General features: G+C 32.4%; 1 protein-coding gene across 4 annotated transcripts in view; it reads left to right on the top strand.

Moving 5' to 3' along the window:
* LOC129754912 (uncharacterized) overlaps positions 1-24,924 on the top strand; it is a 286,153-nt gene that overhangs the window by 58,008 nt on the left and 203,221 nt on the right. The window lies entirely within an intron of this gene.

Raw genomic sequence — 24,924 nt, 5'->3', positions numbered from 1 at the left:
GTAGTTAGAATAAATGTTTGATTAAAGTGTTGATTTTCCCTAAAATTGCTGTGTCAATAAATTGTGCCAAAAACTCAATGTGTTGTGAATAAATTGTACTTACCTGCAAATCGGAGTTTAATTACCAACCCAAGAAGTCACAACTATCGCCGAAGGAATCCATCGATCTTCAAGGAACCCAAACCCAAGACCCCCCCACCATTGGAATCGGAAATACAGTCCACGGAAGGTACCCAGCATCCCAACAGAAGCTTTTAGACCAAGTTGTTTCAAAATAAAATAAACATGAATGGTTTTACAAGACTGAAATACGATTAAGAATCTGTTGAGGTGTTTCGATTAAATAGTAGATTCAAGTGTTTTTCTACTTGATTTCTTTTGAATCATTCATGCGTTTTGCCCAAATTTGCCCTATATCTCCTGGATGTTGGTTTAAAAAATTTTGAATTCAAATGCCGGGATTTGGCCAAGCATCATACCTAAATACTGTTTGAGTTTTACACGAGCTCTTCAACTGTTTAAAAAACATCCTCAACTACCTGTATTTGCAGAAGTTCCTGTTGAATACTCCAGTAACATTTTTTTATATGTTTTGACAAAATCTAGAACCTTACCTTCACTGAACGGAAACTATGGAATGGTTTGCAACAAACAACGTCTATACGACACGAATCCTTCCAAAAACAAATGGAACTTGAATGGATATTTTTGGATATTTTATATTTTGGTTTATTCCTCAAATAAGTAAGAGAATTTCATCCCACTGAAGCACTTCGAACCAAAATACCTATGATCTATTTTATTTTAATACTTCCCCCACCCCAAAACAACAACAACAACAACAACAAGGACAGACAGAGCTCTCTCTCGGAAAAGGATAAACTTGTGACAAAGTCAATTAAAAAGTTTCACTCATCTTGTCATTTCTGTTGAATGAGGAAAGCTGGAGCAAGCTGCAAATCTGGGTGAAGGAATGAATTTGCCTGCCCACAACCACCATCACCAAAAGAAGAAGACGACGGGATCAGATTGTTAGGGATTTCACACCCGCCACACTCGAGCAAAAGTTGGTCTAGAAGGGGGTGGGAATCTGGGAAATGTTTTTCCCTCCCATATTGTCCTACTGTCAGACATTCCGACAGCAGCTCCGGATTGGAGGGACGTTTTAATCTCATTATAATTGAATGTGTATGCCTTTTGGATTTGTTCTGGGAAAAGTGAGCTTACCTTCCCTTTTCCGGGGTGTGCTAATTTTTTTGTTTGTTGGATCAACTTTACGGGGATTTTTAACCATTGTTAAGTAGAAAAAAATACATTCTAAAAACAGCCTCGTTATGAATTTGTAGAGCTTACTAATTTGGCTAGCTGCCCCTTGAAGCGGTAGTTTTATTACGGCGAAAATTCTCCCGATGCTCGTAAAGATATACAAGTAGCGGAATTAATAACCGGAAAACCCGTACAGCTTTTTGTTTTATGTTCTTTTTGTTGGCAAACATTCTAAGATGTTTAACGAGCTTGATCTCGTTATCGATTTATCGAAACCAGGAAAGGCTGAAAATTCGAAACAGTCCGCAAAAAGTTTCTTGTATAGATCAGAATCTGATTTCTGAATCTTAAATCTTAAACTGGATTTTGAATCTTAAACTGGATTCTGGATCTTAATTCTGAATCAGAACCAAATTTAGGAATCGAAAACTGAATTAATATATTTTTGTTAATGCGTTCCCCCATTATCACTTGATAAGAATTTATCTGCAAAGTTTCCCCATATAAAAAAACCTGACCATCTTCCCGATCCCGAGTAAATGTACCAGATTTTTTCATCTCGAAACCGCCTAGAGCAGAGCAAAAGTTGCCTGGAGGCGGCAATGTCTCGGTAATGATCTCCTCCTCGATGATGGCGTTATTATGACTCTTTTCAATTATCATAAATTTTACTGCTGCCATTGCGCCGATGGCAGCCTGCAGTCTTCTTGTTTCGTCGTGGAGCTATTTTGTTCAAAGAATTCCTGACTTTGAGCTTTCCGAGCATCCTTGGAGAACATTTTATCTCAAACACTCCTCCGGGGGAGACTTGCGCGAGAAGCTGGTTGCTTTTTTTCTATTCGATCCCCTCAGGGATCCGAAATGTTTCTTTGAAGACCGACTGAACCAGAACAAAGCTTTTATAAATATCATATTTTATGCGATGTCGTTGTTTCGTTTTGCTCTGCCAGTCTCTGACAGGTGTGGGAATATTAAAATCAGCTAGGAGGAGAACGATTAATGCATTTTGAATTGTTTCGGGAATTTTTCTGTTATTCTGAGAGGAGCTTGGGGCTAAGATTCATTCCAATAAGAGTTGAATAAAAATCAGTTGTTTCATCTGATTTTTTGTACCTAAAATGTTATTTATAAACTACCTTCTTGAAAATTAAATATTTTTTCCCTTTTTGTATCTTTGCAGGTAAGCCTAAGATCCTAATTTACACCCGATTGTTGGTTTTGATTAACAGGTAAGCTAGTGAAATTTATCAAGTGATCTGCAGATAAACCAGTATTTTGTATTTTCTTTAAAAAAAAAGTTGGCAAACAGAAGTTAGTATTCACAATATTCGTTAAATATTTGTATTTACATAACAAAGCAAGAAGAACTGTTTTAAAATTTTAGATATTTTTCATGAGAAATTTTGGAATTATGACAAGTTCATTTATAAGAGTCATGAATTTCGAATCAAGTATGGATTGTGGAATCACAATTTAAGTTAAGATTAGAACTACAAGTTAATAATAAAAACAGCTTTTTTTTATCTAAAAAAAGAACAACAAAAATTTTAAAAATATTAAGAAAAGAGAACAAAAAAACATTAAAAACCAAGAAAGGGTAGGGTGGTCGTTTAGGCTGATAGCGAACGTGTCTGGCTTATAAGCCAGATGTCCAGGGATCGAATCCTACCACCTTAAGTGTATGCTAAGAAATTTTTGTAAGTATTCCGATACGTAAAAGTAACACAAATTATAACGAAATGAAACAGTGTAACAAGAAAAAGGAAACTGTAAACTTTACACGAAGTATAAAAAAGATCGAAGAGACGAACCAGCCAAAGGCTGCAAGTCTCTATAATAAATACAAAAAATTCAGATAAATAAATATTAAAAATTATTATAAAACTAGATAAACATAAACCAAAAACCTGAAAATAAAATTAAAAAAATTGATGAAAAAAGGAAAACATAAAAACAAAAAACAACCCGAAAAAAAATTAAAACAAATGAAAATAAAATGCAAAAACATCAAGAAAATGAATGCAAAAAATCAAGAAAAATAGATCGAAGAGACGAACCAGCCTAAGGCTGAAAGTCTCTATAATAAAGATAAACTAATACCAAGAAAAAAATATTTTAAAAAAAAAAGAAAAAATTATTATAAAACAAGATAAAAATAAACAAAAAACTTGCACAAAAATAAAAACATGAATAGAAATAAAAATTTACAAACAAAAAATAGCAAATGTCAAAAATACAAACAACAAGACAAAAAATTAAAAAAAAAATCTCGAATACAATAAGTTATACGATCCCCATTCCCTATAATTTTACCTTTGCTCTTTAACCCATTCGAGACCGATTGCACACCGTGTGTGCAATGGAATTTTTGTGCCTTTGTCAGAACAATCTTTCACTATGAGTTTACTACTGCTCGGAACAATAATATTTTTATACCAATGGAATCCGCAAATGTAAGGCAAAATGTTTTGGGAAATGGTTTTGATGAAAATCAAACGACATAAAAGTTATCTAAGAGTAAAGTACTATGAGTTCAAATGTCGTGAAAAGGCCTCCGTCTCGAATGGGTTAAACAGTATGAATTTTCGAAGAATTTATCATTTTCAATAAAATATATTTAACTTAATTTATTCCCCCCTTCGGATTTTTGGAAAAATCGTAGGGTGACAAAAGAAGAATTTGATATTTTTTCCGGCCTAAATAAATTAAAAATTAAAATTTAAATAAGAAAAAAACATTTAAAAAATTGAGTTAATTTATTATAACAAATCCCAACATTAAAAAAAACAAAAACATTAAAGAAATTAAAACAACAAAAATGAAAACATAAAAAAACATAAAAAAATTCAAAAAAAAAATGAAAAAGATTTAAAAAAATTGAAAAAAATTAAAAAAAAAAACAAAAAAAGAGAATAAAAAAAATTAAAAAATTACAAAAAAAATTAAAAAATTAATTGAAAAAAATTAAAAAAAAAAACATTAAAAAAAAAAATTAAAAAAAAATTAAAAAATCAAATAAAAAAACCATAAAAACAATAAAATTAAAAAAACCATCAAAAAAATAAATAAAAAAAATCTAAAATATAAATAAATTTAAAAACTAAAAAAAAAAATAAAACTGAACCATAAAAAAGAACAGTAAAACCATAAAAAAAATTAAAAAACCATAAAAAATTAAAATATTGGAAAAAATGATAAAATAATAAAAAAAAATTCCAAAAAAATAGAAAAAAATTTGAAAAAATTTAAAAAAAATTCAAAAGTTAAGAAAAAAAAAACAAAAAATTAAGAAAAAAAAACAAAATACAGACAAAATGGAAAGAAATAAAAAACAAAATAAAAAAAAGAAAAATAATTGAAAAAATAGAAAAATAATTAGAAAAACTAAGAAATATGAAAAAAAAAAACAAATAAGAAAAAAATTAAAAAAAAATGAAAAAATATTATTTTAAAAAATGAAAAAAATACAAAATAAGAAAAAAAAATTCAAAATAATAATTAAAAAAAAATTAGAAAAAATTTCAAAAAATAAGAAAAAGAATAAGAAAAAAAATAAAAAAATGGAAAAATAAAAAAAATGGAAAAATAAAAAAAAATTGAAAAAATAAAAAAAAATGGAAAAATAAAAAAAAAATTGGAAAAATAAAAAAAATTGGAAGAATAAAAAAAAATGGAAAAAAAATTTAGAAAATTAAAAAAAATTGAAAAATAAAAGAAAATTAGTAAAATAGAAAAAAACGGAAAAATCAAAAAAGAAAAATAAAAAAAATGGAAAAATAAAAAAAAATGGAAAAAAAAAATGGAAAAATAAAAAAATATTGGACAAAATAAAATAAAATTGGCAAAATAAAAAAAATTGGAAAAAAATGGAATGTAATAAAAAAATTAGAAAAATAAAAAAAGGGGAAAAAAATTGGAAAAATAAAAAAAAATTAGAAAAATAAAAAAAAATGGAAAAAAAAATTGGAAAAATAATAAAAAATTGAAAAAATAATAAAAAATTGGAAAAATAAAAAAAAATTGGTAAAATAAAAAAAAATGGGAGAAACAAAAAAAAAGAAAAAATTAAAAAAATAAAAAATTGAAAAAAAATAAAAAAATGAAAAAAATTGGAAAATTAAAAAAAAATTGGAAAAATAATGAAAAATTGGAAAATAAAAAAAAATTGGAAAAATAAAAAAAAAATTGGTAAAATAAAAAAAAAATTGGTTAAATAAAAAAAAATTGAAAAAATAAAAAAAAACTGGAAAAATAAAAAAAAAATTTCAAAAAATAAAAAAAAAATTATAAAATTTGAAAAAAATAAAAAAAATAAAGAAAAAATTACAAATAATTGAAAATAATTGAAAAAGATAAAAAATTTAAATAAAATAAAAAAATAAAATGGAAAAATAATAAATTGAAAAAAATGAAAAAATAAGAAATAAGAAAAAAAGTGAAACACAGATAAAAAACTAAGAAAATAATAAAGAAAAAGGAAAAATATTATAAAAAGAATAAAAAAAATTATTTGAAAAATTTAAATAAAAAAAAAGCAATTAGAAAAAAATAATAAATTAAAAATTAGAAATTAAAAAAAAATAGAAAAAAATTAAAAAAACCAGAAATGTTAAAAAAAATATTGAAAAAAAAAAACGAAAATAGAAAAGCAATTAAATAGAAAAAAAAATTTAAATTAGGAAATTAAAAATCAACATAAAAATAATAAAAATAAACAAAAAAAAAATAAATTAAAAAAAAATAAATTACTGAAATAAATAACAAATAAATAGAACATAGAAAACAAGAAAATGAATAAAATAAAAAAAAATATTAAAAAAACAAAAAAAATATGAAGATTAAATTAAAATAGAGAAAAAAAAAATTAAAAAAAAGAAAAAACAAATAAAAAATCATGGACTTTCTTTGAAAACCCATTCTCTTTTATCAATCTTTTTGAAACAAATTCTCAATCTATTAAACATAGCATGCTTTGCAATCAGTCATGGTTCCCCTCATTTTAAAACTGTAGCAACGGCTGTTATCAATTTTCGTCAACTAAAATCCGACGTTAACAACATTTTTTTCTAGCCAAGATGTATATCATCTACGCTCTCTTATTGTTAGATAATTGATTCATTAAACTGTTGATCTATAATTTAGTGGTAACAAGTTTAAATTGGACCGATCACACACGACAGTTCAAGCTATTTAAGCTAGTTTCAACATTAACTTCAATAGAAAAGTGGCTTAATTTAAATTATTTTTCAGATGCAACATACTAATTCCGATACTACTTGGTTTATTATAAAACCAAAGTTTTTTAAATCTTCGCTTAATGGTAAAAGATACGAGCAAGTTCTAGAAAAATAATTATTGTACTTATTATTGTAAATCTGAATTTAAAAAAAAAATCGAAAAACAACTGAAAACCAAGCATTTGAAGGAAACATTTTGATACAGTATTTATGTTAAAATTGAAAGATATTCCATTTCGAACTATGAGTAGGAAAGAAAATCTATGAACAATGTCATAAGAAACTGAAAATTTTTGGGAACTTCGTAGTGTTTAAAGCATTTAATAAAACAAAAAATTGATATGAAAACCAACCGAAATCTTAATTTTTTAAATTATAAAAATTTTACTACGGACTTATTATTAACTTAAATTTAATTTCTGAGTTGAAAAAAAAATGGTATACTTTTTAAGAAACCCTTTTTTTACTAATTAATTTAGAAAAATGCACTGCTTTTGAAATTTTCATCTTAGCTAATTGTAGAATTATATTTTGCCATTGCATAACAGTTTGAGTAAACTGGATAAATTCAAAGCATAAGTATGTACGTATTGTTCTGTTAGATTATGCCCATTTTTTTTAAATTTTACTAGTTATAACCGTGACAGATTTAATCTTTCACAGTTTGACTACAAGAACATTTTCAATAAAGATTTCTTCATAAGGTCGAATAAATACCAACTGATAAATTCGTCTTTTGATATATATGAACAAAAGCCAACTATCTTTTAAATAAACTTTGTCTTTGTTTTGTGACACCATTGAGCGTCAAAAAAGAAAAACATAAATCGGAAAGAAATGAATGATAAACAGAGTAAACAATCCAAATCTTGCGACCTTTTTCGGCAGCAAAAAGTCACCGATCAAAGCACTCCGGCCATTTAAAAATTTAATAAGCTACTTCCAAACAGAGCACCGGATAGCGTCATCAATCGTCTCGTGAAACAAAAAATCCCAAAGCCGCAAAACAATTTCACAACCCATAGATCAAAGCCATAGCCTGCTCCTTCTTTCGTTTTTCATTTTATTTTTGCCTAAAGTCGCTCTTAGACGGCAGCAGCGCCTGCTTCATATTCATTGCATCTAGCCGATTTGTGGTCATTTTTCTCAGGCACACACATAAATTCATAAATAAATCCATACATTCATACATATGGATACCAGTTTATGCTGAATAACTGCTTCGGAAAACTCTCTTGCATCGAGCCGCGCGGTACGAAATAAATTGAATCGCGAAAAAAATGCATGTTTCTAGCTCCATAACATTCTTTTGTCCAGCTTTGCAACATAAGTGAGTATCAGCAACCAGTTTTCTTGCGCCAGTTTCGAGGGCTGGCACTCGCGCGAATGCATGGCGGGAAAATTTTCCTATACATAAGTGTGCTGCCCCGATTGATTGTGAATGAGCGGTTGATTTGAGGCCTCCTAAAACAAAACTGCCCAAACAGAGCGCCATGTTTTTCTGACTACAAGCCCCTCCTCTTCGTACTGGCCAAAAACATGTTGCAATCCGCGCTCGCTGCAATCATAATACATGCTTGAAACTTTCATCATATTTCTATTGATTCGGCAATCCGCCATATCACAAAAGTTGCTATATGGAGGTAGTAGGCTGGCTGCAGGCATTTATCATGTTTAGCGGTCGGCATCAACAGCAACCTCAGCTTGCCTCAAACCGCCTACTACTTTTTTTCAATGAAGTCGGGCACATACATATTTCCCACCAGCCAACAGCTTTTGGGCTGATGAACTCTATCTTTGATTGTGATATTGTTTCATATGATAACAATCCTTTTGATCGTGGATTGTTATTATTTGTTATTATTAACTCATTAGGACCTGGAAGAAATGATTTAGTATTTCATTTTCATTTTTTCTCGATGTTGTTTTCAGTTTTATTGTTCAATTATCGATTTTATATATTATTCATTCAAAGAATTCTATTCACAACCAACGTTTTTTATTTCTTTTAGTCTGAACAACAAAACATTAAAGAAAACGCAAAAAAAGTTACATTCTTCGAACTAATTTTTGCTTGTTTTGCATAAATCAAAATCCGGATACCTAAACCTTATTTTTAAAATCTGCCAATACTCTGTCGTTCGTTATGACCGAAAAGAAAAATTTTTAGACTACAAGGATTTTTAAGTTCGAAAAAAGTAGTAATTTGGCACACCGTATTGAGTAGTGAACTAATGGAAAACAGGCCAAAACAGTACTGGGTGAGTAGCAACGAACGGATGGGAAAGCATGCCACACTCACATATGGCTTGCCAAACCATTGGCCTTTTACCGATCTTTTCTGTAAAAATTGATGACTCCGTCTTGTCAACACTTTGGCCATCACAAACAGTACTATGCTGGTAATCCTGAAGCATTTTGTAGTCAAATATGCTATAGGTTTCGTTGTCGATGATAACGCACACCGATTTTACACACAGTAGTTGAGCATTCAATTTAGGAGCTATATTGGTTTGGCAGTAACTTCTTCTGCTTCTTATATGCCTTTAGTCCTTAACTTACCTTGGCACGATGGACGGTGCGTCAAAGGGATCTAATTTTTTTGGCCACATCCCGATCTGAGGCAGTCTTTCTACTGGCGTAAGCACGCTTGACTTTCCGGTCCAAAGTTTTGTCCACCGGACCCGGTTTGTCGCCCAGATTATTTTGTCCACATAGCTTAAAGTTGCCAAATTTTTTTTTCAGCACGCATCCAGGCAATTGCCTGGCAAAATCCAGGCATTTGATTTCAAAATTGATAACCATACATCCGGAAAATGTGCAGACAAATTTTCATGATTATTTTTATAAAACTTGCTTAAAATATTTCTTTTTGTAAGCCCCTAAAATGAATAAAATTTAACATCACATCATTTTTTTTGTTTGATTTGCCAAATAAAGTGGATAAATCTGGGCAAAATTCAAATCAGGCAACCTTACTTTAGTAGACTCAATCTTACCTTGGCACGATGGACGGTGTTACGAGGGGATCTCACTTTTTTGGCCACATCCCGAACTGAGGCAGTCTTTCTACTGGCGTAAGCACGTTTGGCTTTCCGGTCCAAAGTTTTATTCACTGGACTCGGTTCTCGCCCAGATTGTTTGTTGTCTACGAGGCTGTTTTCCTCTCCATACTTCCGAATTGCATTTCGGACTGCTTCAATGCTTTCTTCTTCCATTTTCGCCAACTGAATCAGCGAAATGTGGATGAAAGTACACCATTTGTGCATCCGGAATGAGTAGGGTTGCATCATAATCGTACCGTAAAACGGGGTAACTTTGATCACCGGGGTATCTTTGACCAACTATAAATTTTCGCACATTATCATCCAAAACTCAGTCTATAGTTTGAATTTTTGAAAACTGTTTTCTACGTTTAAAAGCCTGTAATTTGAGTATCAAATAGACAAAATTTGGCATGAATTTGATTTTTTTTCTGTAACTAAAAAGTAATTTCAAAATCTGAAAATATCTACTTTTTCCAAGGCCTGCAAACAAACAGCTCTGCTGATGAAACCAAAAAGCATTTAGAAGCAAACGGGTTGTTGATTGTGAAAGAACTACTTTTTTTCTTTGTAAATGTTTAGTTATAGTGCTATTTTTTATAGTCATTTAGAGATACATTTTTGATATTTAAAAAATTAGGAAATTTCCAATAGTAAGCCCGTATTGGACAAATGGATAGAAACCTTATCAAATAGTGAGCTTTGAAGAAAAAATGAAAATGGAAATAGTGAGTGGGTCTAGAGGAGTATGTTAAGGTAAAACTTCATGCGTATTTTTTAGCTCATACTATTTAGCAATTGTTTTATTTTTTGCCCCTAAATGTATGCAACATAATAGTTCTTTTTTCAATTATAAATGTTTAAAAAAAAACGTTAAAAAGCAAGATAAAATTGATAAACTAGCATTTATAAAAATTATGAAGGTTTTTGTATTCTTTATGATCGAGAAAACTCGTTATAACCGTCAAAATAGAGAATGATCAATGTCACCCCAAAGCATTAAATTCAAAACAGAGACGAATTCGATTTGTTAATCAAATTCAAAGTGGTTTAATAAATTTCTGCAACCATGTTTTACGTTCATTGAGGCCCAGTACTAATATTAAAAATATGAAACATGCCACATTCCCCTTTACAGAAAAAATAATCGAAAAATATTGAAAAAAGTGATCAATATTACCCCGGATTATGGTACTTAATTATAGGACACCCTTTGTAATCTATAGATTAAAGAATCTTAGCAACATTTATAAACCGTTTTTGTTTCAATCAGGCCCGAATGCGAATGACCTGTCCATAAAGGGAGGGGGGAGGGGGGGGGGGGGGGGGAAGTTTGTTCAGAAACTCAAATTTTGCTAGAAATAATAACAATACCATAAATGCACAAACAATGAGAAAACTGATTTCCAAAACCATTTTCTATCTTCTGGCAAACGAATGCGATATAAAAAATCCGAATCTGTATCAGATCAGGTCAAAATCAACTAAAACTAAATTAGCTAACTTTTAATAAAACAAGGCAACAAAATTTACATTTTTCCGAAGAGAACAGATATCAAGAGTTTATTTTGACTTTTTCTAAAATAGGTAAAATTGATTAAGTAAATTTGTACGCTTTTTTGGCAAAACTGTAGAATATTAGAAATCCCGAAGACTACGATTAATTTTGACTTCAGTGGAAAAAAGTTACTGAAGTTTACATTTTGGTAATTTTTCACAAATCTGCCAAAAAACCGCGAATTTTGACAAAATTTCAACGGAAATTTTAACTAAATTGAATCTTTGATTTTTCTTTTCTTTTCTTAGCAGTTTTGCAGTCTTCAACAAAGTTTTTTAATGAGTTTTAATTTTTCTTTTAAAAAAATCAAAGAATCTCTTTAATTTGTCATAAATAGTTGTAATCTTATCTAATGATATTTAAAAAAAAATTAGAGAATTTATATTTTCAGAGCATTGTATCTCTGAAATAAGGATATCCAGGCAAGATCTTTGATTCAATGAAGGGTAATAAATTGATTCAGAGTCAGCTTTAAGTTTTCATGTAGGTTCATTAGTTTACCAGATACTTTGATCAACTTTACTCAAAACTAATCAATTTTAAAATTTCTAATCATCTTAATTAACATTTCTTTTCTAAATTTCAAATGAAGGGTTGATTGTAAAATTTTGCGGTAATATTTTGAATTTGAAAAATATTTAATCGATTTGAAATGTGAACTTTCGATTAGAAAATAATTTCAATTTTGGAAATAAACGGAATTTTTTTTAAAACACATAATTGATCAAAAATTAATTGTATTGTAAAAAAAATTAAATACTCAATAAATATTATCAAGCGCAGGTTTAATCATTTGAAATTTTATGCTCTTAATATTTTTTCATAGTCAGTTAATTAAAATATTAGGTCCTGAAAAAGACAAAAGCTAGAAACTATGTTTTTCTTACTTGAAATTTAGATTTATAAGCTAGAAGAAGGTTTTAATTTCAGAACAAATTCATTCAGAATTGAAAAATAAATACAAACTTATCGAAATATTGCATAAATTTGAATAGTTAGACAACAAATTTCGGAAAATTTTTCTATCAGGTCTAGTCTTGTTGATATGGAGTTTAAAATTGAATTAATGAGTTTTAAGTTGAAAATTAATCAGTTGTTAAAAAAACGATTCTGAATTTGTGTATTATAATTCAATTTAGGAATAATGTTATTCTAAAAATATTAAATTCTCCAGTTTTTCAAAATTTGGAAAGATATCATTACAAGTACTCCTAATCTTACTGGAAGAAGTCTGAAACTTTTATAAACATTCCTTGAAATTATCGTATTTTACAGAGTGTAAACAAAATGCAAAATTCTATCACTTTTTTTGCAAATAACTTGGGAAAAGTTCAGAATTGATTTAGTTAATACCTTTATTTTAAAATATTTTATAATGTTTTAAAGCTTTGTCAAAAAAAACCAGAAGTTCCTTGAATAATTTTAACTTATTTTTAACAGCTTAGAAGATTTGGATTCAGGGCATCCAGTGCAATCAAAAGAAGCTCCTAATTTATTTGCACCTCGGAAAAATATGGCCTTGTGTAATTTATCAGAACCCTTTGGAATGTGGAATGTGGAGTATTAAAATAGAAGAACAAGAAACAAAAAATACAATGGAGATTAAAATTGGTTTCTTGAATTATATACGATATCAGCATAAAATTTTTATTGACATAAACGGTTTTTTATAATCAAAGTTATTAATAATAGAGTAATGGATATTAATTTGGCTACTAACTGATGGATGTTTTAAATTAGCATTCGATGAATGCATTTTGAAGTTAAAAAGGTTGGGTTCAAATTCTAAAATTGTTGAACTTCTTAATAAAAACTCAGTCTTAAGACGAGGTAGGGTTTTTGTGTGTTAAGATTTGAGTTGTGATACAGAAGGTTTATTGAATTTAAAACGAACACAAATGTACACTGCCAAAAATCCACATATTAGGGGTATGTGTCGGCCTATATAGATTTTTGCAATTTGTCTTCCAATTGAAAAATATGTGCCACACATATATTCTGGGAAATATTTCAACGCTATATGCGACACATGGACATGATAAAATTTCACACATAGATGTTATATGTTTGAAATATTCGTTTGAAAAACGCCTAAAAATAGGCCGCAGATTGTTGAATAATATTTTTTCTCTTATCTACTTTCCGGCGTTAAAATTATGCAGTCATATTTCCTAAATACCATTTTTTTTTATTAATTATATTTATTTTTACAGATTTATTAAATTTTATCCTTATTTTTCTTGTTTAACGTCCTAAATGTTGTTCGAAATCTGTGGCCAATCGTCCGAGCCGTTTTTTTCACGCTCCTACTCAGCATCCGAGCCAGAAAATGGATTGTATTGATCTAAAAGCAGATGGAAATAAATTTAACATTAATCAGCAACATAAAATGAATTCTCAACTCACCTTTCATTAACCTGCGTTTTGTTGTCATTGAAGGGCCGATCGCTATTCGGGGATGGGAGAAGAGATAATATTCAACAACTCTGCAGTCCTTGCTTGGCGAAAATTGCAGTTTAACTTTAAATTAGATACCTAATTATTTAACTGTTGTATTGGTCAAAACAAAATTGCGTGTTTCTATACGGCACTTCGTTTTTTCTAATTGCAGCCATTTTGATTTTGTGAAATAATTCAAAGATGATAATCATGAAAGCTATGTGTGGAACATAAATTTTATTTGTATCATATAACGGAAGAAATCCAATAGCGTATGTGTGGAGAAACATATATTTTAAGTGTGGATTTTTAGCAGTGTATGGAATAAGGCAATAGAAGAAATTTATGTACGCATAAAACGCGTCTTAAGAAATCTATTGCGATTGTTATAAGATTTCATTTGGCATTTATCGTACTAAACACGACTTCATTCCACATATCGAAGCTAAATCGTATTACATTCGATTTTAACATCTTTTACGATTAATATACGAGATGGTCGAATGTTAAGTGTACACATTTACGATTCCGATTAGAGCTGCATTCAAATACGAGCTCGGGGATTTCATGTTGGCTGGGAAGTGTTGCAATAGATCGTTTCAACACTCTGCAACAATTCTTCATGTATTTCTTAATTCTTCATTTCTAAATTTATTTCTCTTATTGCTTTATTCTCTACAACAAACACATATGTTATATGTACAAATTCACAAGGAAAAATTAGTTAGCTCAAAAGGTGATTACGAATAAAATCCCGCCGAGTCAATTTTCTGACACATTTGTTAGAACTTATTTTGGCCGTTTTGGGATCAAGTTATTTCCCATTACTAAGTGGAATTTCTTCTCTTTATCTTATAATTGTACTTGGAAAGAATCCACAAAGGGGGTGGGGGGGGGGGGGGGGGTGGTGGTGGTGGTGTATAGCCCATAAAGTTTATCAATTTGTATCAAAAATGTTTCGAGAATTGTTAAAATTTTGTAATTTTTAATATTGTATGGGAGCCCCCCTTTTTGGATTCAGAGAGGTTTGAAAGTATTATTGAAATCATTCCCGATCTTGAAAACGGCTTCACACCAAATTTCAAGTTGATTGGTTCTGTACTTTCCGAAAATTGTTGTTCCTTGAAAACGATTACACACCAAAATTCACTTTCATTAATTCAGTAATTTCCAAAAAATTTTCGATTTTTGTCATATTGTTATTAATTTTGTATGGGAGCCCCCTTTTTTGGATTCGGAAGGGTTTGAAAGTGTTATAGCAGAGGTGATCAACCTTTTGAAGCAATGGACCAATTCAATTTGAAATCTTTTCGGGGGGAGGCACTCAAAATAATATTTTAAATATTTAGCGGACATTTACGTCATTAATTATAACGACAATTTTTTTACGAAAACATATTTGAAAAAGAGAAAATAAAACGAATTTATGAGTTTAAAGAATACGGAAATTATCCTCCTTTTTTTCAAAAATACATTTGAACTTTTTCACGAATATTTATTTTTACTAGCAGAATTATAATTTGCTTCCCTTTTTATTCGAAACGAAAATTTTTGAAAGTCTATCCATAGTTTGTAAGAAGATTTGAACCGTTTTCTAGGAAAAACCCTTTCTGTCGAAATCTTATTACAATTCGTCTTCACCTTAATTTAGAAAACATATTTTAAGGAAATCAGTGTTTTTTCTACACTTATCTTTTTTTTCTACAAACGATAAAAACCTGCTTTCTGATTTGATGTTCCGTATGAGATCATTGAATAATACTGTAGCAAGGTTGTCAAAGTCATAGAACAACACATACTTTCACAGTTTTATAAAGAAAACTTCGTCAAAATTACAGTTTACATTCTTGATTCTATGATTTTTTTAACAGGTTTCATGGATATTCTCATTGAAGTCAAATCTGTTTGAAAGTATTTTAGAAACCATATCCGACCCCAAAACCTCTCAAATACCAAATTTCACATTAATCGGTTAAGTAGTTTTCGAGTCTTTAGACAACAGACAGACAAACTTTTATTTTTATATTTATAGAAAAGGAATTTTGCCAAAACGTTTGCGAGCCAGGTTTTCAAAACCATTCGATCATACACAACTCTCTTTTTTAATTCATCATCTGAAATTGCTCTAAAATAACGAAATGAAATATGAAACTACAGTTTTGGGCCAACTCATAAACTTTGCATGTTATTTGGTCAATTTGGATTTGGTGGCTCACGATTCCCCATCATTTTTCAAAATCAAAAAAAAAATTTTTAAACAGTCAGAACTTGGGAAAAATAACTTATTAAAAATTAAAAAAAAATGATCTAATACGTTAGAAATGTAGAAAACCATACTTTTTTTTTCATTTTATGATAAAGAAGTTATTGAGCATAGAAAAAAGTGGCACATGATACCCCACTCTCCCATACTAAATTGAAGATTTTCTTAAAAGATTCAGTCATTTTCATTATCTGAAATTTAACATTTTTCCCAAAAATCTCAATTTCAGAAACAATTTGTATTCACAGCCATATTAAAAATCAGCTATCGTCACCCTTTAGTTAGTTCTATAAGTGAAATCCAGTTGGCGTTGCATGTCAAAGAGTTTTACTGCAAACCGCCAATAATGATTAAAATTTATGGAAAGACAAACGTTAGGAACCAGCCAAAGCAAAGAACACAGCTTGATTGTTCCTGTTGATCAACATGCAATTGACACTCCATGCATCCAATTACCATCAAAAAGTGAAAGAGTGAGCTTCCGTGTGTCACATCTACTTCAGACAGATAACCCCTAAATTGGCCTGGCCAGCCAGTTACTCTCGCATTCTAGTAGCAACAGGTATACGGGTGATAAACTCTTACGGTTTTTTTCACCTGTGCTGAAAATTTGCTCGGGCACCTATACCCGAGAACAGGTAACAATGTAATTACCTCAGACAGATAAATGGATGCATATTTTGCATAACAAAGGTGTGCCCCAACACTAGCAAGCAACACCTGATTAAAGAGGTTCTGGCTACATTCCGAGTAGGTTGTTAGCAACGACATGCAAAAAAAATTTAAACAGAATAAAATTGGAACTGTTCATTGCAACAGCGTGTGGCAGTGTACCCGTTTGAATTTAACCCTTCAAAGACCAAGCTTCAAATACAACTTATTAGAAAAACGATATTTTCAATGTGTGAAAACTCGCTACAGAGACATTTAATTGAGGGTATTTAACAATTTTTTCCTTCCAAAAACCCCGGTTGCTCGTCGGTTAAACTGCATAAGTCTGGAAATGTCCAAAGACATCACGTACTGTTTAGGAAAAATAAGCGAACTATAATGATACGATAAGCAACAAGTAGCAAAAAAAAAGATCACCTTACTAACACACCGGGAGTCCGTTCATGAACTTGTACTCGTCACCTGAATCGTTTCGTTACCTCGAACTTGCTGCTCTGGGCAAAACTGCCATAGGCTTATACCGGTTGTGTGGTGTCTACTTACTTCCTATTTCCACACCGACTACTTATCCTACTCCATTTTTTCGTCTTCCCTCCTCAACTTAAGTCAGCTACTAACCGACTTAGTATACTAAACTAGCTTGGTTCCTTAGACACTTTGAATTGTTTTGACTAACGCCACTGCACCGAACTGTGGCAGCAAAGTTTGTCGATTAAACTAATCGTTCCGGTTGTGTCTCGTCTTGTCTGTCTCGGCGTCGGTCGTCGTCCGTCGTTTTGATCCTCACTCATAAACACTTGTCATACCTCGTTGCAGGCCTACTTCCATGTGGTGTACTTGAACACGCTGCTGTCTGTTGCCCGGAAGGTCGATCGCGACCAAGGAGAAATGGTGTCGGCGACGCGATCAAAACAAATGTTCGTCGGTCATTTGATAGCTACTTACCTGGTACCAGATATTTAGCAAGCAAAGCGGCATATGGCACGTTGCTTCCGGTGTTGAATCCTTCATCATGATGATGATTGCGAGTTTCAGGAAGACGCTATCAAATCGAGAATTTATATTCAGCAGGCTTCATTCTGGTCGACCTTCCTGTTTCAGTGGCACTTGATTTGATCGTAAACAAAATAGGAATATTTTGAATCAGCTTGTTTAAAATTTAAAATTACCGGCTTGAATTCTGATTTAGTGTTATGAGTTCAGTTTTTGTTTCTGGTGTTGAAATGCGAAATATTTTTCCGGCTTGAAACTTCAATCTTTAAAAAGAATAATTTTTATCAAAACTCGATTTGCGTAGAAATTTTATTCTTTTTCAAGATTCAAGTTTCAAGCCGGAAACATATCTCGCAATCCAAAACCAGAATCAAAAACTGAACACATAACACTAAATCAGAACTCAAGCAGGTACTTCAAATTTTTAGTTTCAGGATTTGGAAATTGAATTTTGCTCTTAATTCTTTCCATTTGATAAGGAATTTTAATGAATGGAATACATCAGCTCGTTCCAAAGCTTGACGATGAATTAGTTCATCGTTGGAGGATGCAATAAGTTTATGCAATAAACTTAGAGTTTTCATATTCTCGAACAACTCGGATCTCTGAATCAATTTTCAAGTGGTTTTTTAATTTTAATGGAGTTTAGAATGATATTTCAGGGGAGGAATCTCTGAAATATCATTCTAAACTCCATTGAAATAAAAAAAAACACTTAAAAATTGATTCAGAGATCCGAGTTGTTCGAGAATATGAAAACTCTAAGTTTATTGCATAAAATTCTGAATTATTACTATTTATTGTAGAACATTATCCTGATTTTGATTAAAATTCTGATTGATTCTTTTAAAGGCATTAAAATAAAAAAAAAATATAGATGAATCGTGGAAAAAAAAGCCAATTGAAGGAAATTCTAGAAAAATCCTTCAAAATTAGAAAAAATCGGAAAAAATAAAAAAAAACCTTAATCTTCGTTAACGATAGATTTTCAAAGTACTTTGAGCCGGTTTTCATCAACATGGGCATCAATTTTTACGGATTTGTCTGTGTCTGCATTGGGATTTACTCTCGTAATAGTTGTAATTGTGAATGCATTTTTCGAAAAAAATCCCTGTTGAAATATTCACTGCAGCCCTAAGGTTTTAGAGCAAAAAAAAAAGAGTTAAGAACTATCATGTTCCAGTAACGAAAATTCATAAACCTGACCAAGATCAGGATCAGGATCATGAACCAGGATCACGATCAGGATCGAAATCAGAATCCAGTTCAAAATTCGGATTAAATTCGAGATTAGGATGAGGGTTCAGATCAAGATCAAAATCAGGTTCAGTATTCTGATCAGTATTTATATAAGGCCCCAGGCTCCCTCGGCTTAGAGGGAGGGGCCGAGAAAAAAGTTAAAAATTACTTCTATCATTCTGCTCATACTAGTTCTAGGAATGTAGAAGCAAAAACTAGAATGTTCGAATCCGGGATTTTAGGAAAATCGAATGGGTGGGGGTGGAGGTTGGGGTAGACAAAAGAAGAATTTGATATTTGTTTCGGCCTAATATCTCGATTCGTTTCACTGTAATACGAGTTAAGGGGAGCCCTTTAAAGAAAGCATTGCAGAATTTTCCCGCATTTATGTGGGACTAGCTGACCCGGTGTGCTTTGCTACACCTTTCAGAATCAAATAATATTTTTAGGAATTATTTAAATTTTTATTGTTTTGTTGGGATTATTTTATCTAAATCAAATTGTAACGTAATTCATAAGCAACCGCTATAAAATGAGAACTGCAGCTGGAGTTTCGATTTGCAACACAAAGATCACTTAAACTTATATTCTGAATCATGATCAATAAATTTGTTTTAAAGATCTGATAATTTTTATCTGTTTCCTTAAGCTTCGCCTTAAAAAAGCAGGGTCCCAAATTATTCGTTCGCAAACAATCTAATTTACAAAATATGGTTGTTTTTGCTTGATATGTTCTGGATTTATGCTAAAAAACTGATAAGTGAGCCCCCCTGTCCTTCCCTTCACCCCTTACTGAATGGAGATCGTGATCTTTAATAATCATACCCATTTTTTCGTTCCCAAAAATCCTCTTATATCAGATATAGTCCCATTCATTGATAATTTTTTAATCTTTACAAAAACAATTATATGGAGCCTCCTCCTTTCTTCCCCTCTCTTCACTGTAAAGCGTAAGGGTCTATAGCAATCGTAGAAACATATCTCGTAACCAAGTACCTTTCCATGTCATATTTGTTTCCATTTGTTGGCTTTGATAGCATAAATTGAGAACTTATGCTAACAAAATTGTATTGGCCTTACCCCCCTTCTCCCATGTACCTACTCACTGAAAGGAGAATGGTGTGTCAAATAATCATAGAATCATACCCAATTGATTTTCCATGTTAAGTTTTGTCCATTTATAGGATTTTGTAAAAAAAAGTTAAATGTAAGCTTTTCTCTTCCCTTCCCATTTTCCCAATTCTATTATCCTACTGCAAGAAAGGAATTGTTTCACATAGAAAAATTTCTCGTGTTGAAATATCATCTCATGCCGAATCTGGTTTTATTTGCGTAGTAAATTCTTGAGTTGTGCATAAACTTGAAAGAGAGTATCATCCCCCTTTCTGTTCTCCCCATTGAATGGAGGGGTGAGAACTTAATATTCATAAAAGTATTTTTCGTACTCAAACACATTTTGATGCCAAATTTGGTTTCATTTGCTCGATTAATTCTCGAGTTATGCAAAAAAAATTGTATGGAAGCCCCTGTTTCCCCCTTTATATCTTTCCGCTGAAAAGGTGGGGCTTCAATTTATAATAGAAACATTTCTTGTATCCAAATACCCTCACATGCCGAATATGGTTCAATTTCGATCAGCTCTCCAGTTATACTAAAAATTGTAAGGGAGACCTCTCCTCCTTCTTTTCATCCTCCTCTTTGAAGAAGAGAGGGATATCAAATATTCATAGAAGCATTTCTCGTACCCAAATATTGTTCCGTGAAAAATTTGGTTCCATTTGCTGTTGTAGTTCTTGAGTTATACAGTAAAAACTGTATGAAACTTCCTCCCTCTTTCCTTTCTCCCCGCTGGAAGTAGAAAGGGGTCTAAAACAATCATTAGTACATGTCACGTTCCCAAACACCCGCCCATGCCAAGTTTGGTTTCATTTGCTTAATTTGTTTTTGAGTTATGTAAAAAACTTTAAAAGAGGTACCCTCCCCCCTTTATATCTCCCTACTGGAAAGAGGGAGGGGTTTCAAATGATCTTAGAAATATTTTTCGTATCCAAATACCCTCCTATGCTAAATTTGGTTCCATTTGCTTTATTAGTTTTTGAATTATGTAAAAAAATGTAAAAGAGCCCCCCCCCCCGCTGTCTACTGAAAAGTGGGAGGGGTCTCAAATAAACATTGAAATATTTTTCGTATCCAAATACCTTCCCATGCTAAATTTGGATCCAATATCTTGATTAGTTCTCGAGTTATATGAAAAATTGTAAGGTAGCCCCCCTCCCCCCTTCCTATCACACCACTGAGAGGATGGAGGGGTATCTAATATTCATACAAATATTCTTCGTTCCCAAATACCATCCCATGCCAAATATAATACCATTTGCTTGATTGGTTCTCGAGTTATGCAAAAAATTGTCTTTTGTTTTGGAGGCCCCTCCCCCCCTTTATAAGAGAGGGAGGGGTCTCAAACCACAATAGGAACCTTCCCCTGCCTCCAATACCCCCACATGCCAAGTTTCACGCAAATCGGTTCAGTAGTTTCCGAGTCTATAGGGAACAGACAGACAGACAGACAGACAGACAGACAGACAGACAGACAGACAGACAGAAATTCATTTTTATATATATAGATAAGCAAATCAGAATAATTTTTTTAATAAAAACTTGCAAAACATGCATATTTGGAATCTTACAACACAAAATCCAGAAAAGTTTAAGCAGAACCCATTAAATGAACAAGAAATGGAGAAAAAACACCTCAAATTTAAATTCTTTATCGAAATGCTTCAGCAGATTTCAAATCGTTTTTTAAACTCTTAAAAAACCGTTTGAATAAAGCTAGCGCATAATAAATTTCGTCCAATCTTAATCCAATCCAATCTTATTTTTTTGTGAATAAATCCATCAAATACAGACTTGATTCTACAATATTCTGGCAGCCGGGATTAAACGTAGTTTGCTAAATTTGCTACACTACTTTGAAACCCTGGGCACGTTTGAATAAATTCGCAAAATCTGGAATGCTTACCTTACAATAAATGCAGAGTCCGGCAATTGAAATGCTACATTACTTCAACAGTAATTATTTCGTTGTACACGAAACAGTTTTGAACGACCCCTCGTCGCTTTGTTTACATTATGTCTTATAGAGAATTCGTTTTCAAGTGGTGGTGCACCGGGGCACTACCGGTAGTGCACTTTTTGCTGTTTTCATGCTCGTTTTCACGAAGAGTAGTGCACTGGTAGTGCACCATAAAGTGGACGGTGGAACACTCTGAAAATATTAGGTGTTGCTTGCGCTCTCATCAATACTATCATTGAATTTTCCCGATGTAAACAAATATCAGCTGGTTGGTTTATTTCTATACCGCAAAAATTGCGTTTTAGCTGTTTTTTTCTCTTTGTTATCCCGAAGATCGGAAACTTGTTCCGGATTCAATACCAGTGCCGTTTCCAACAGAGGCGGAGAATTTCACCTGGATGGCACGTTCCAATGCAAACAACGCTCCCAAGAAGAAATGTGCACATAAGGCTTGCTGCAATCGGTTTCAGGCGATGCCGAAAAAGAGCAGCAAATCCGAGTGCCTTAGGGCGACGATGCTCGGTTGCGCCAAGTCCCGGATTCCCACCCGTTTCCCTTCAAAAAACGGTAGTTCGAGACTACACCCGCATTGGGAGCTTGAATTCCGTTAGTTTCGGTCTGTTAGCAAAACTTTCTCCCCCGACTTCCGCGATCCGAGTTCGCCATTTTGACTTCCAAGAATTTTTTTTTGTAATCTGAAAACGGAAATAGGTACTCGAACGAAGATGAAATTTGCGAGGAATAAACGTTCAAAATACCGGAACCTTCAAGCTGGAGTAACTGCAGTCTAGCAGCAGCAGCAAACATAGACCGCCCAGAATCAGCCGGTATTGCAGTTATCATCAGAGCCAGAGGCGAATCTACCAAGCAAAATAAATCTGAAATCTTCACAATTCAACATAATATATAAATTCATGCTAAAATTTTCATATTATTTAAAAGACAATGATCTACTAAAGTAAATTTCATTTCAATTTTCGCAGTCAAACGAAAACAAATACCAGCTGTAATGGATTTTTGACAGCTTGATGTTTTCTGTTGACACTGCCGATTTCACGCACACCAACAAAGGTGAGTGCAAAATTCGATTCATGCTCGTTTTCAGCGTGGATGGTGCAACACTTTCGGGTGGTGAAAACAAATACGGTATTAGCTATCATTGGATGTAAGTGTTACTTTTGTAACCAGGTGTTATCCGGAAAAATCGATCTCGAACAGGAGCGTAGAGCTGTGGTTGCCTTGTTCCTTGCTGGCAAACGGCAGAAGGATATAATAGTTCGTGAGCTGTCCGATATAAGTGTGTACAGGAGTTTTGTATACGACAGTTAAAAGATACCTGGAGACCGGAAGTGCTAAAAAACGGTATGGTGGGGGACGCCGACCTACTGTGGTGACACCTGCCATGGCGAAGATCGTCAAGAAGCGCCTTAAGAGAAATCCTCGTCGTAGTGCCACTAAATTGGCAAAGGATCTCAATACATCGGATCGAAGTCTCCGTCTGATCCTGAAAGATAAACTTCAGACCAAGCCCTACAATATCCAGAAGGTTCAAGACATTATGGTGAAGCAGAAACAAGAACGGGTAAAAAGAGCGAAGGCACTGCTGAAGAGGGCCGTGTTTACCGACGAGAAACGCTTCACCGTACAGCAGTTCGTGAATAAGCAGAACGACAGAGTTTGGTTGCCAGACAGATAACGAAGCCATGCCGACTTGCTGACGGCCACCCGGCGACAGAAACCAGCATCGGTAATGGTTTGGGCCGAAATCACCCATGATGGCCGGACTCCGCTGGTTTTTGTCCCGGAAAGAGTGAAGATCAACCAAAATACATATCGGGAACTAGTTCTACAGAATCTCGTCGATCCGTGGGCACGTCGAAATTTTGGTTCCAGGGATTGGGTTTTCCAACAGGACTCGGCGCCGGCTCACAAAGCGAAGAAAATCCAACTTTGGATTGCGCAACATTTTCCAGGGTTCATTTCGAGCTCCGAGTGGTCGGCGAGTTCGCCATGTGCTCTGAGACACATGAAGGTGTGGAGGTCCTGAAGCGACATCTCGGGATAAAATACCACAAGAACTCCTGCGGGCCTCATACGACGCGTTCCTCGACCGTCTGCGACGAGTGTAAACTCAAGGGCGAACAAGTTGAACTTTACAAGTGTAATTTGTTTTTAAGAGAAATTGAATGAATTTGAAATAAAAAGTTGTTGTTTTGGTCAATTTATATATTTATTTCAATGTAGCATTTCAATTGCCGGACAATTGAAGTGTCATTTTCTCATGACTATTCAATAAAGGACATATTTTTGGTAGTACTAGTGAATCAAAAGTTAAGTTTTTAATACAAAATTTATACCACATTTGAAAGCGGCTTTTACGGCGGCTGGAATATTTTTTTCTTAACTTTGTCTAAATTTGAATAAATACTTATTAGTAGGTGAAATTTGCAGCACAGACTAAGTAACACAGAGAAAAACACCATCTAACTTAAGTTTTCCAGAAAGATGATGGATCTGCGACTGGTGAATGTAGTGTATTTTTTTGACGCTGAGTAAACGCTGAGTAAATGTGCTGTTTCTAATAATATTTCAATTAACTGAGAAGCCGAAACGTCAATTAGACTACATTCACCAGTCGCAGATTCCTCATCGCTTTCCAGAAAATTTTCTGATAGTATCCGCGCTAGACAAATCTGAGTACTTTTACCCAAAAACCTGGCAATCTCGTGCATTGAATTTTAAAATTTTCAATTAAAAACTCGGGCAATATCCGGGAAAATTCGACCAAAATCCAGGGTTTTCTGATAAACACTTTATAAATTATTTTCAATGAATCACATCAGCGGCGTTCCATTAAAATTTTACATTTCCAAAAATTGTTAGCAAGTTTATTTCGAGGAAACAAGTTGAAAAATCATAAATTATGTTAACAAAATTGTAATATTGCTTTAGATTTTGTTCATATTGCGGATCAATCCGAGCAAAATCCGAAATTTTTTTCTGCGGTCTTTTCCCATTTTTTTTATAAATCTGGAATGTTTAATCTTAGTACATAAGTACAAAGATATATCGCATTTACTTTAAGCTTTCATATTATTTGTGAGGATTTTTATAATTATAGAATCTATGTATTGATC

This window comes from Uranotaenia lowii, chromosome 3 (assembly GCF_029784155.1).
Source record: "Uranotaenia lowii strain MFRU-FL chromosome 3, ASM2978415v1, whole genome shotgun sequence".
NCBI lineage: Eukaryota > Metazoa > Arthropoda > Insecta > Diptera > Culicidae > Uranotaenia > Uranotaenia lowii.
Note: the sequence above shows the minus strand (reverse complement) of the source record. Positions and strands in the feature narration are given on the sequence as shown.